Below are 10,924 nucleotides of genomic sequence, written 5' to 3'. Positions count from 1 at the left end.
GAAGAATGAACAGAATAATTATCTTGTGAGGGAGATATATGGGGAGAGATAGGAAAGAGCAGAAATGTGTGGAGCAGGTAATATGGATACTAAAAATAGAAACATACATAAAAAGAGTCAAGATTGAGCAGAAATAAAGCTTAAGTTGATACAGCATAGACATTATCATAGGCGGCAGATAGGAGACATGGAAATAAAATGTTACTGGACAGGGAGATAAAGTAAGTGAGCCTTTAAGGTAGTGGTGGGATAAGGCAGGGTGCGACAGAGTGAGATGCATGCTCAATTTGAAACAGGCACTTGAGACTTGGGAGTGGGGAGACAGAGGAGAAATCTGGATCCAGAAAGGTGAATGGAGGACGAGATGGAGGGCTCAAGTGAGGAACTGCAGGAGTTGAGTGCTTGGGAAACGTGAAGGAAAGGGAAAGCGACCTTGACACTGGAGAAAAGGTTGATAGAAAAAGCCCTGGCATGAGCATAATGCATCATTGATGGAAGCCCTGACATACTAATGAGTTCACCATGTTGTGGGAAGAGGAAGGTGAATCATCTGTCATTGCAGAGTGTGTGAGAGGATACTCTGAAATAGTGAGAGAGAGGAAGGCAGCAGGTAGGTTCTACTGAAGGGAAAGAGAGGAAACTTAAACAGAGTCCCTGTTGGATGCAATGAAGTGTGTGACACACTGGGTTTTCAAATGCTTATAAATCAGCGTCAGGAACAACATCCTGCCAACAAATGCAGGATGAGCAAAATAGAAACTGAAAACTTCACTATTATCCTGAGAAAAACCACATTTTTAAATGCTGCCTGCCTCCTCCATGAAGCTGAATACATCTGAAAATATCCCCTAATTTGCATACAAATAGCTACATAAATTGGACTTGATCTTGCTTTTGGTTGTAAACAGAGATATGGGAACAGGAGGCAGCACAGCCCAGAAAATGTTATGCTGAGCTCGGTTTGCAGCTCTGCTCCAACCTCACTTTCTGACCTAACGAGGATGGGGAGACCATATACTTGTGAGACCTGAGTCTTTCTGAGGTATTTAGAGTAGGACTGTATTCCTTAATTTTGGATATTGAAAAGTTATGCACCTGAGACAATTACCTTAGGCTTGGTTGATACTGAATGGAGGAAAATAGAAGTAAAGCCATTTTTCTGACCTGTTTTAAATGGCTGCCTTAGCAGAAGATTAATTGCCCTTGGGAGAGATGGAGCAGTCACAAAAAGAACAGGGTGGATTCAAACGTCCAAATGGTAGGCATCTGAATTACAACCTAATTTGCCGCTTTTTCAGGAATTCTCCTGAAAATACTTAGTGGCAATACTTAACATTCTCTGTAAGTGTTTTGAGAGCTTCAAATGTGACATGTAAACATACGTATTAGTTGTAGTAAAAATATCCTCAAATTTCACATTTTTACCACTTGAAAGGTCAGATCTTCTGACAACTAAAACATTGAAATCTCAATATTTCAGAATGTTTTTCTCACTTCTTTTCCCCTCCAACTTTAATAATTGAAAAGAAAAATATTAATATGCCACTTCTATGCAGGTCAAGTCACACTGCATGCAGATGATGAAGTTTTCTTCTAGAAATATAAAGTCTATTATTAGAAAGTAGCTTCTTTGACACAGTTATTCAAAATCATGCATAGAAATAAAATCTTTTTATAAATATATATATGTGTATATATATATATAAAATTTTGTTTAGCCATTTTTTTGGGGCTGATTTAAACCATTTGGTTCCCTCTATATCTGATAGAGAGGTCTTTCTGAAAATACAAGTCATTGCATACTAAAATGGTCACCCGAGGGAGATGAAGTAAATCATTCTTTGCAGGTGCATCTTTTCCCTACTGACTACTGGGAGAACATGGTTTAGACTGAGGGGATACTTCCATGTCCATAGTGAAGACATGTAAATATCTCATGCAGCATGATCTGCTTCAAAAGTCATTGCCATCAATTTCAAAAGACCCCAGGATCACCAGTGTTACGCCTGCCTCCACAGCATCTTCTCTGGGATTTTGGGAGCAGTGATACTGCTGACATCACTGAACCACCTCCTGCATCATGAACTGCAATGACAAAAACCATGTCTTCAGACCATTTCCTAAACCCAACTCTGTAACTTCTCACCCCTGCATCATACTCCTTCTTTTGTGAGGCTGGTCTATAGTATCAGTTTTATTTGGTTTTAATTTTGCCAGTATTACCTGTTCCAGCATGAAGAATGATCAGCAGATCTTTGCCGTTCCTTCCCAGGTCCTTTGTTGCATGTGACCCACACTGTATTCCTGTCCTCTTGGCAGACTGCACATCCTTCTGTGCCCTGGATCTGCTCGACTGTCACACCCGATGGATCTCCTTCATAAGAGCCTACAACCATGTTCAGACTCTTTTTTTTTTTTTTTTTTTAATATTGATATGCTTGTCTTGTCGTTTCTCTTCCTCTCTGCCTTTTGGCTGTACAACTCCTATTTTCTGTTTTGATGCTGAATCCCTGCACTTCAGTTCACATTCTTTTCCACTTCCTGGTTCTCAAACATCTCTATCATCTCCCCCTGTTTTACCTCAGAGCTAGTAACTCTCATACTCGTCGTCACCTCAGCTCGGGTTTTTTCACCTATTAATCTTTTGTGTTCTCCAGTGTAGTGAACCTATTCCTCAGCACTATCTGTCTGTATGTCATTTCCTGGTTTGTTATCATGCTCATGTTCCCATTTATGGATGACCATTTTAATACAATTTATGCCTGTGTCTTTGTGTTCTTCTGTACTTTTTCTGTTTCTGAAACACAGATACCTCCACTAAAACATGTCTAAAAGCCTCATTCCCTGGACAAATATCTGGATAACCTCTCAGTGCAGTGTTTGTGAGAAGTTCTCTGATGTCCAAGTAAACAGTTCCATAAAATACTGTAACAGTTTATTCAGTTATCTCTATTGAGGGATGGTTGTTACATCCACCAGTTTCTAGGAGGTCCAACCCTACCCATAACAATAAATAATTCCCTTGCTTGAACTCATATGTTGTTATTCTTTTGTTAGAGTTGAGCTGAATCAAAGCCATGGGAAGTCAAAGCCTTTTAACTGTGCTCAACATTAAACTGTTGCAGGTGGTTAAATGTTTTACCCAGATAGTTTACAGACTTGAAATCAGCTAGCACAAATACAACCCTGTCAACAGCTGTAGATACAGAGAGTGAGGCCACTTCCATGCCTTTGATGGTCACATCATGATGCACATAGATATTCATGTCACGGGTTAAAAACCAGGGACAAACCAGGAAGAACACAGAAAAAAAACAATGCTGAAAAAAACCAGAGAGAAGTACCAAAAAAAAAAAGGTGGTCAGAAATTACTCTTGCTGTGTTCACTTGAGAGGGTTGAGTCTTTCCTACAGGACCTCTCTGATGGGCTGGATGTTGTGCTGCCCCTTTGGCAGCACACCCTGACTCTGAGCATTGCCTCAAGCTCAGGGAGATTTCTTCTGATATTAGAGAGCCTGCAGGGCAATGGTAGCACAGCAACCTTCTTGGCTCACTTCATGAGATGGCTTCAGATAAAGAGTTAAGGGATTAGTATACAAGGGACTCAAAATATGTATACAAACTTTTACAGAACTTCATGGAAAATTTGCCAAAAGGTTAGCAGCTTTAGACTAGACAAATTTTCTTTAACCCAACTGTGAGATAAAATCAAGTTTCTGATAGAGGCATCTTCTAAAAGCTGACACAGATCTGTACCTCCAGAAGGGTAGGTAATTGGTATGGAAAATAAAGGAGCAGAGGGTGTTTGGGCTGAGGTACTCTGAGACCAGACTGCCTGCAGCTAGCCACTTTCTGTTTCTGAATTAAACATTCACAATTCAACTTGAAACCAGTGGCAAATTTAGGTCAAATAGAAAGAACAGCATTGACTGAAGAAAAACAAGCAAAGAAAGAAAAAAAAAAAACCATACAAAAAAGTGTTGGCAATGTCAAAAAGATTAGTTTCAGCATTCTCCAAGCACAATGTTTCAATTTTTTTGAGCTGGATTCAGAAGTAACATCTGCTGAAGTAATTCCAGTTCTTATAATCCTGGTGATTAGGACACAGGCCTAACATGTTGAAGACTCCAAAGCCCATCCCTATCTGATTTTGAAAGGGAATTTGAGTATCTACTTCCTTCTAAGAAGGCTTTTACTACTGAACAATCAGGTATTGCATCTTTAGTTATTCTTTCTCTCTCTTGGACCTGTTCCACTTTGAAATCAAATTGCTATAAACAAATATTCATTGTGAAGAAGGAGACTCCATAGGCTGGGAGCCTAGAGGAGTGAAACCCGATCTCAAGTCTTTCTTCCAAGTTGTACAACAAGGTGAAATTGGGCCCAGATGAGTGCTTTAATCAGCTTACTCTGGAGAGAGGTGACAAATGCTGCTACGTGCTTTTTGTGGTGTTTTGAATGGCTCTAAGGACTAACTTTTCATGCACACTAACTTTTTTTTTTGTTTGTTTTTTTTTTAAATGCTGGAGTATCTGGAAAATAAAAGAAACCTATCAAATCCAACTGAATGAAGATGTTCATGTTTTGTTCTATCCAAACACTGTTTTATTCATTTTGTGATGCTTTTTCCCCTCATATTTTTATTTTACTTCAACTTTTCAGTTTGAGTGTTGAACCAAAGAATAAGTCATTCTTGGGGCACACATTCAGCTTCCTACTGGATTCCAATCCAGTGGAAACTTATAGAGGAGAAACACATATCTTACGTTTTCTTTTCTCCACAGTGTGGGTGACTGAGTCCTCCTTTTATTAGGTCCTTGTTTAATAGCACTCTACTGATTTTGTAATATCATCATTTCATTGTCAGAAATAATGACCTCATGGTCTGGCCAATTAAAAGTAACTCATGAAAAGCACAAAGCCCACAGATTATATTATTCTCCATTATTCCATTTTTCTGGAAACTCTTTCTTCCATTCTTTATTGTACAAGACAGAAAATAAAATAGTTTTGCAATAATTTCTAGACTATTTTGCATAGTTTGCTGTGTGTCTTTTTTAATGTTTCACATTCTTCAAGTAAGAAACATATCCTGACATTACACATCGGCCTTCCAGAAACTTGTGGAAATTAAGAGTTTAGAAAGTCTATGGTAAAGGGAATACTACACATTATTTTTGTTTAATGACTATTACCATGTGCAAATTCAGATACCAGTGCCAAATCAGCACATTTAGCAAGCAGAAGGGGAGATATAACAGAGACGAAAAATTAGTGTCAGTAAATTTTTTAACTAGGAACCAGGCTATTTGCTGGAGAATATACATTTTTTTATTAATAATGTGGTGACTCAGATTTAAAGCACATTGAATCTTCTTCTGGATGTACCAAACTCTTTGCTGACTATCAAGGAATTGAAAAAAGCAACTTGGGTACTCTAGTTGACTAAATATGAACAGCATTGCCTGTTGCCTGTTATCTGCATGCTTGATGAAGAAGAATTCCAGCAAAGAAGTTTGGACATACCTTCCTGCTCACTAGAGCCTCCTTATTCCCATAGTATTCCTCCTCAGCGGACGAAGACAGAGGAGCCTGGTGACTGAAGTAGAGTTTTTCCATGCAGCTGTGCACACTGCCTCTAACTACCTGACAGCCAACAACTGTGATGCACAACCACAGCTCAAAAGGGAGGAATAATGATGAAGATGATCTAAAGAGGGTCTTGAGCTCTGTCTCGCTGCATGGTCTCACTTTCCCATGTTTCCCATTTTCTCATCTGTTGAAATAAAGATGGTGGTAATTAACTCGCATATGTGGTGTGAAGTTAATTAGTGCATTTACTCTTCAATTGCAAGATAGCTTTGTGCTGTATTTCTGTAGTGGCACTTTTTATTGTTGTGTGAGAAGCAAAATAAGTTACTCAGAAGCTGCTTGTATTTGAAAAGTGGGTGAGGCAGAAGAAGGTGAAGGTGATGCCTTAAAATCTGTATTATATAGGTTTTAGTATCACTTGCTATAGTATCATTTAGCTTACTAGTACCTTTGTACAAGATTTCTAAAAATGCTGTTCAACATTCTTTGTTAAGAATTTCAATAGACAAAGGCTTTTAATGAGGTGCAGAGTTCTCTATCTGTAAAAATGTGCTGAAAAAGAGACATAACAGAGACATAACACTTGATATAAGTAGTCAAAGCTGCTCAGGAGTGTTGAAACTATTCCCCAAGGTGTGATACTGGGTCAGAGGAGATGAGGAAGATGAAGATGAAGAGGTGGTCTTCTTGGGACCTCTGACTCAGATTTGTGGGGAGTCAGGGGTGTGGCGAATGAGGTACAATGGGAGGGACGGTTTTGGAAGTGGGTGTAACAGATGAGGTAATGTCCAAATATTGTAATTAGATGATGGTATAAAGTTGTAACACCTCTGTAGTTCAACAATGTATATTTTGGAAAATATTCTTGTGTATCTGGCATGCTGTAATAAACAAGTGCTTTTTGCTTCCTAATACTCAAAAATGAGTTTGAGAGAGTTGTTTTCTGGCTTTTAAGGCATCAAAGGAAGGGAGCTCTTGCTGGCATATCTTTCAGTGTGTTGATAGTATTGGTCTGGAATGAAAAGACTAATCAGTAAAACCATCCTTTTTAAATCAGTCCTTTAGGAATAAAATAATTTTGAACAATTACCAAAAGTACAGGAATATACTTGCATGTTTAGTGACCTATTGGATGTACAGTAAGACTACCTCAACAGCAATAACATTTTTGACCAGAAATGTAACTCTCAAATCTTCTCCTCTTGGTGTAAATAGTGTATTTATAAAGTACTTGGCAGGGAAGGTAATTACCTCCTAATGAACAGAATACTGTGGCTAGGGAAAAATCATGACAGGGGAAGAGGAGTAACTAATTTTTTAAAATGGCATTACGCATGTATTGCTCTTATTATAATAATTTGTTTTCTCTTAATGTGCTCTCCCCCACACCCCCCCATATTCCAGTAGACTATTACTATTAAATAAAAAACAGCCTCTAATGTGTCTGCAAAAAGTTCAGGACAAATGAACTTTCCCATATGGATGTAATATTTGCAGCCATAAATAAATTCTTACGGTTTTTGTCAGGCTTTTCACACACCAGCAGATTCTGCTATCAGCTAGTAAATCTTTGTTTAAGACAGTATGGGATCAGATTTCCCTGGATGAATAGTTGGCCAAACCAGAGAGAAAATAATGTTGCAGAGAAAACAGTGTTTCCAAGTTCTGCCTTCCCTTTCACCCCAAGTAGAATATTTTCTTTGTGCTTCTCTTCGGAGTTTCTTACATCATTTCTACCTGAAAGGAAGGAGAAACAGACAGTGTCACTGGTGTGCATTTTTTCTGATAGCAGAGAGCATCTTACTGTTAGACAAACGGGACTTGAAAAGTCAGAAGTGCAGCAAGTTATCCGGAATCATTGCTGTCTTTTCCTCTTCTAGCAGGACATCTGCTCAGTTAGCTCAGTCCTTGTGCAAAAAAAACCCCAACACCTTGATTTCTTCAGTGATGTTTAAGAATACTCTTAAACATGCACAGGGCTCCTCTGAATGCTTTCAGAAGTTTGCTTGCAGCTAATCACATAATACTTCACGTAATACAGTACTTTTCTACAGACCATAGCTCTTCGTCTATGAAAACTTTCCCTGGGAGTCACATATGCAGATACTAACCAGTGAGTTTGCAGAGAATACTGTGGTCTCATCAGTGGCTCCACTAGATAAATAAAATGGTATCATTTTTATCAACAAGAGGATGAACATGAAGTATAGAACCTCATTGTCTTCCTGGAAACCAGAGCAATGCTCTGCATGGTGTTAATCTTGAATAACCCATTTATTTTTGCATCTATGGATGCTGCTATTTTCTTATTTCTGGGGAGTTGCTTCTTTTCCACAAAATACTTCCTTTAGACTTCTTTATTTCTGAAGCCTTGGCAACTGTACTCATGGTTTTTACCACGTATAAGAATTATTAATGCTCAACAGTTGAGCTGGCTTTAGTAATTAACAGATGAAAAGCAATGGCTTAATAACAAGACCTCCAATCAGCAGGATATATTTTATATGCACACTGCACTTCTGAACACAAGAAGAATTTGATGATGTCAGCTACAGGTTGGTTCCTATAATCACAGAACAATAAGTACCACTGAGGGACTCTGCAAAATTCCTACTCGTCCTCCTGCCCTGAAGCAGGAAAAGTTACAGGATTAGTTATTGCTCTGTTGACATTCTGACTGAATTTATTGCAACTTGTTCTCACAAGAAGATCGGTTTGACAGTCTCATTCCAGTGCTCTGTTAACCTCAGTGTGGGCTCTCCCTGGCTGGGTGTTTTCCAAAAACTCTCAGAATAATCTCTATAATTTTACCAGGCACTGAAGTGAGACTGGTGGGCCTGTAGTTTCCAGGATCATCCTTCTTGCTCCTCTTAAAATCTGGGACAACTCTTGTCAGCTTCCAGGGACTGGGACTTCTCCAGGTATCCTAGACAATTAAAAAATCGTGGAGAGAGGTCCCACAATGACATTAGGCAGCTCTTTGAGTACCCTTGGATACATTCCATCAGACTTACAGAGATTCAGCTGGAGCAGCAAATCACACACAAGTTCAGGATTGACTGGGAGATTTCCATTCTCATATCTATAGCCTTCCAGCCCAGGGTTCTGGGACCCGTAGAGTCCATCATCAGTGTTGAAGACCAAAGCAAAGAAAGTGTTAAGCACTTCATGTCCCTGTTTGTGAGGAGACCACCCCCATCAAGTAACAGGTCAGTGTTATTTCTGGGCTGCCTTTTGCTATTGACATATTTTTAAAAGCTCTTTTTTTTTGGTCCCCCACAGTACTGGCCAGCTGCAACTCCAGTTGAGCTTTGGAGGCAAGAATTTTCTCCCTACAGTTGTAAGCAGCTTCTCTGGAGTCCTCTCATGTCACCTGACCTTGCTTCCACTGGGCATGCACCTTCTCTTTTTTGACTTAGCTCCAGAAGAAGATCCCTGTTCAGTCAAACTGGCCTTCTGCCTTGCCTGCTTGAGTTTCAGAACTTTGGCATTTCTGTTCCTTTGCTCTTAGGAGGTGGTGTCTAAAAGCACCACAATGGCACTTCAAAAGCATTTTCCAAGGGATGTTGCTAACTAGTTCCCTAAGCAGCCTCAAGTCTACTCTTCTCACATCCAGAGCTGAAGTTTTGCTGCCACCTTTCCTCCTGCCACCAGAGCTTTTAAACTCAAATGCTTCATGGTAGCACATGGGGATGCATAAGGTCCTTTAAGAACTGGTATTTAAAACACCAGTCCTGTATGTTCAACACAAGGCAAACGAATAATTATCTCAGATATGGGTTTTTTACATCTGAGTTCATCACCTAACCCCTTTTTATATGTTTATACACTAGACAGTAGGGCCTAAATTCTGCCCCGCTTATATCAGTTACATAAAATTCAGGACTTGACACTGTCCAAGTTAGCAGCAGCTGAAGACATCCGGCATCCCTGTTTGTGTTCAGATCTTGCATATGAAAAATGTCATGACAGATTGGAAAACAGAGGCAGTATAACTGAGCATTACCTAGACAATGTGTCAGACCTGCAATTAAGTTTGATGCAATATTAAACTCCCTATTCATTAATTAAGAAATTTGGATATCTCAGCTATCTCCTGTTAAAGAATTAGCCAGTCAGTGCCCTAAAGTGCAGGGCATGTTTTGAAACTGTCTGCTAGCAAAAGCCATTAACAGATAGGCATACATTAGACCTGTCATAGGACTGAGCACCCAAATACCTCTCATAGCCCTATCATAGTATAGGTAAGGCTGTACTGCATAGCGGAATTAAGACAGGATTATGGCCTGAGCTGGAGTACCTGTGCTAATATAATTTGGTAACAACCAAGACAAGTGCCAACGTTGTCAAGTCTGTACTGTGGTGTAGCCTTAAAAATCTGTAGTGCTGCATCTTGCTACTGATTTTTACCTGTGTTCAAAAAATCAAGGCAGGACAGATGTGACAGGTTCTGCTATGAGGTGTGCACTGAAACATTGATTTCAATGCTGAAAAAAAAGGTGTTGGCTGGAGTGAGCCTTGTAATCCAGAAAGAGGAAAGAGGCCAGTTGGCAACTAATTTCCTACTGCCTTTATTTCTCTAAGAACTAAATCTGATTTTGGTGTTTGGATGGGGTTGCTGAAAATCACAACCTTTTTAAAAGCTACTTTTCTAACTTCTTCTAAATTCTTGAATCTAAACAAGTTCCACACACTTCTCTCTGGGCGAATAGCTTTAGAAAAGCCAATGGATTGAAGGAGTCTAAGCCATCGTAAGAGTTAGAATTGCCATTTGGTGAATACTACTCACATAAAAGCAAGTTGTTTAATGGGGAAAAAAGTGGGAGAAAAACGAGTCCGTAACTATAAAATAGCCCATATATTTTATTTCTCATTAATGAAGGAGCTTTGTAAGCAGAGCAGTGTATTATATTTGCATTCTCTCTCTCTGTCAACCATGGAACCATGAAATAAATGATGTGTATTTGCCTCCTTGAACGCACTCCTCAGTTGCACTTTGCCCACTAATCTCTACTGGAATTACATCTAATATTCCAAGCTTCTGTTGAGATGTCGAACAGCCGCTTCTTCTGATAGAAAAGAAAGAACTGCCACAAAAATATTTCCTTCTTTTCCTCCAAAACCATATCTTTTTGCGTATGGGGTTTGAAAACAACAGTTCACTCTGGGGTTTATGTTTGACATGAAGTCCCAGTAATTTGGGAAACAAAAGAACTAATTGAAAATTTTTCCTTGTTAAGATACAGATCTAACAGTGTGTTAAGCTGGGTGTGTGGGTTTGCTTTGTGTAACTAGGGGGAAAAAAAAGCTGTATAATTTTTACAGCTTTTCT

Source organism: Myiozetetes cayanensis, unplaced genomic scaffold, assembly GCF_022539395.1.
Source record: "Myiozetetes cayanensis isolate MyiCay16 unplaced genomic scaffold, myiCay2020 scf5-8, whole genome shotgun sequence".
Classification (NCBI taxonomy): Eukaryota; Metazoa; Chordata; class Aves; order Passeriformes; family Tyrannidae; genus Myiozetetes; species Myiozetetes cayanensis.
Note: the sequence above shows the minus strand (reverse complement) of the source record.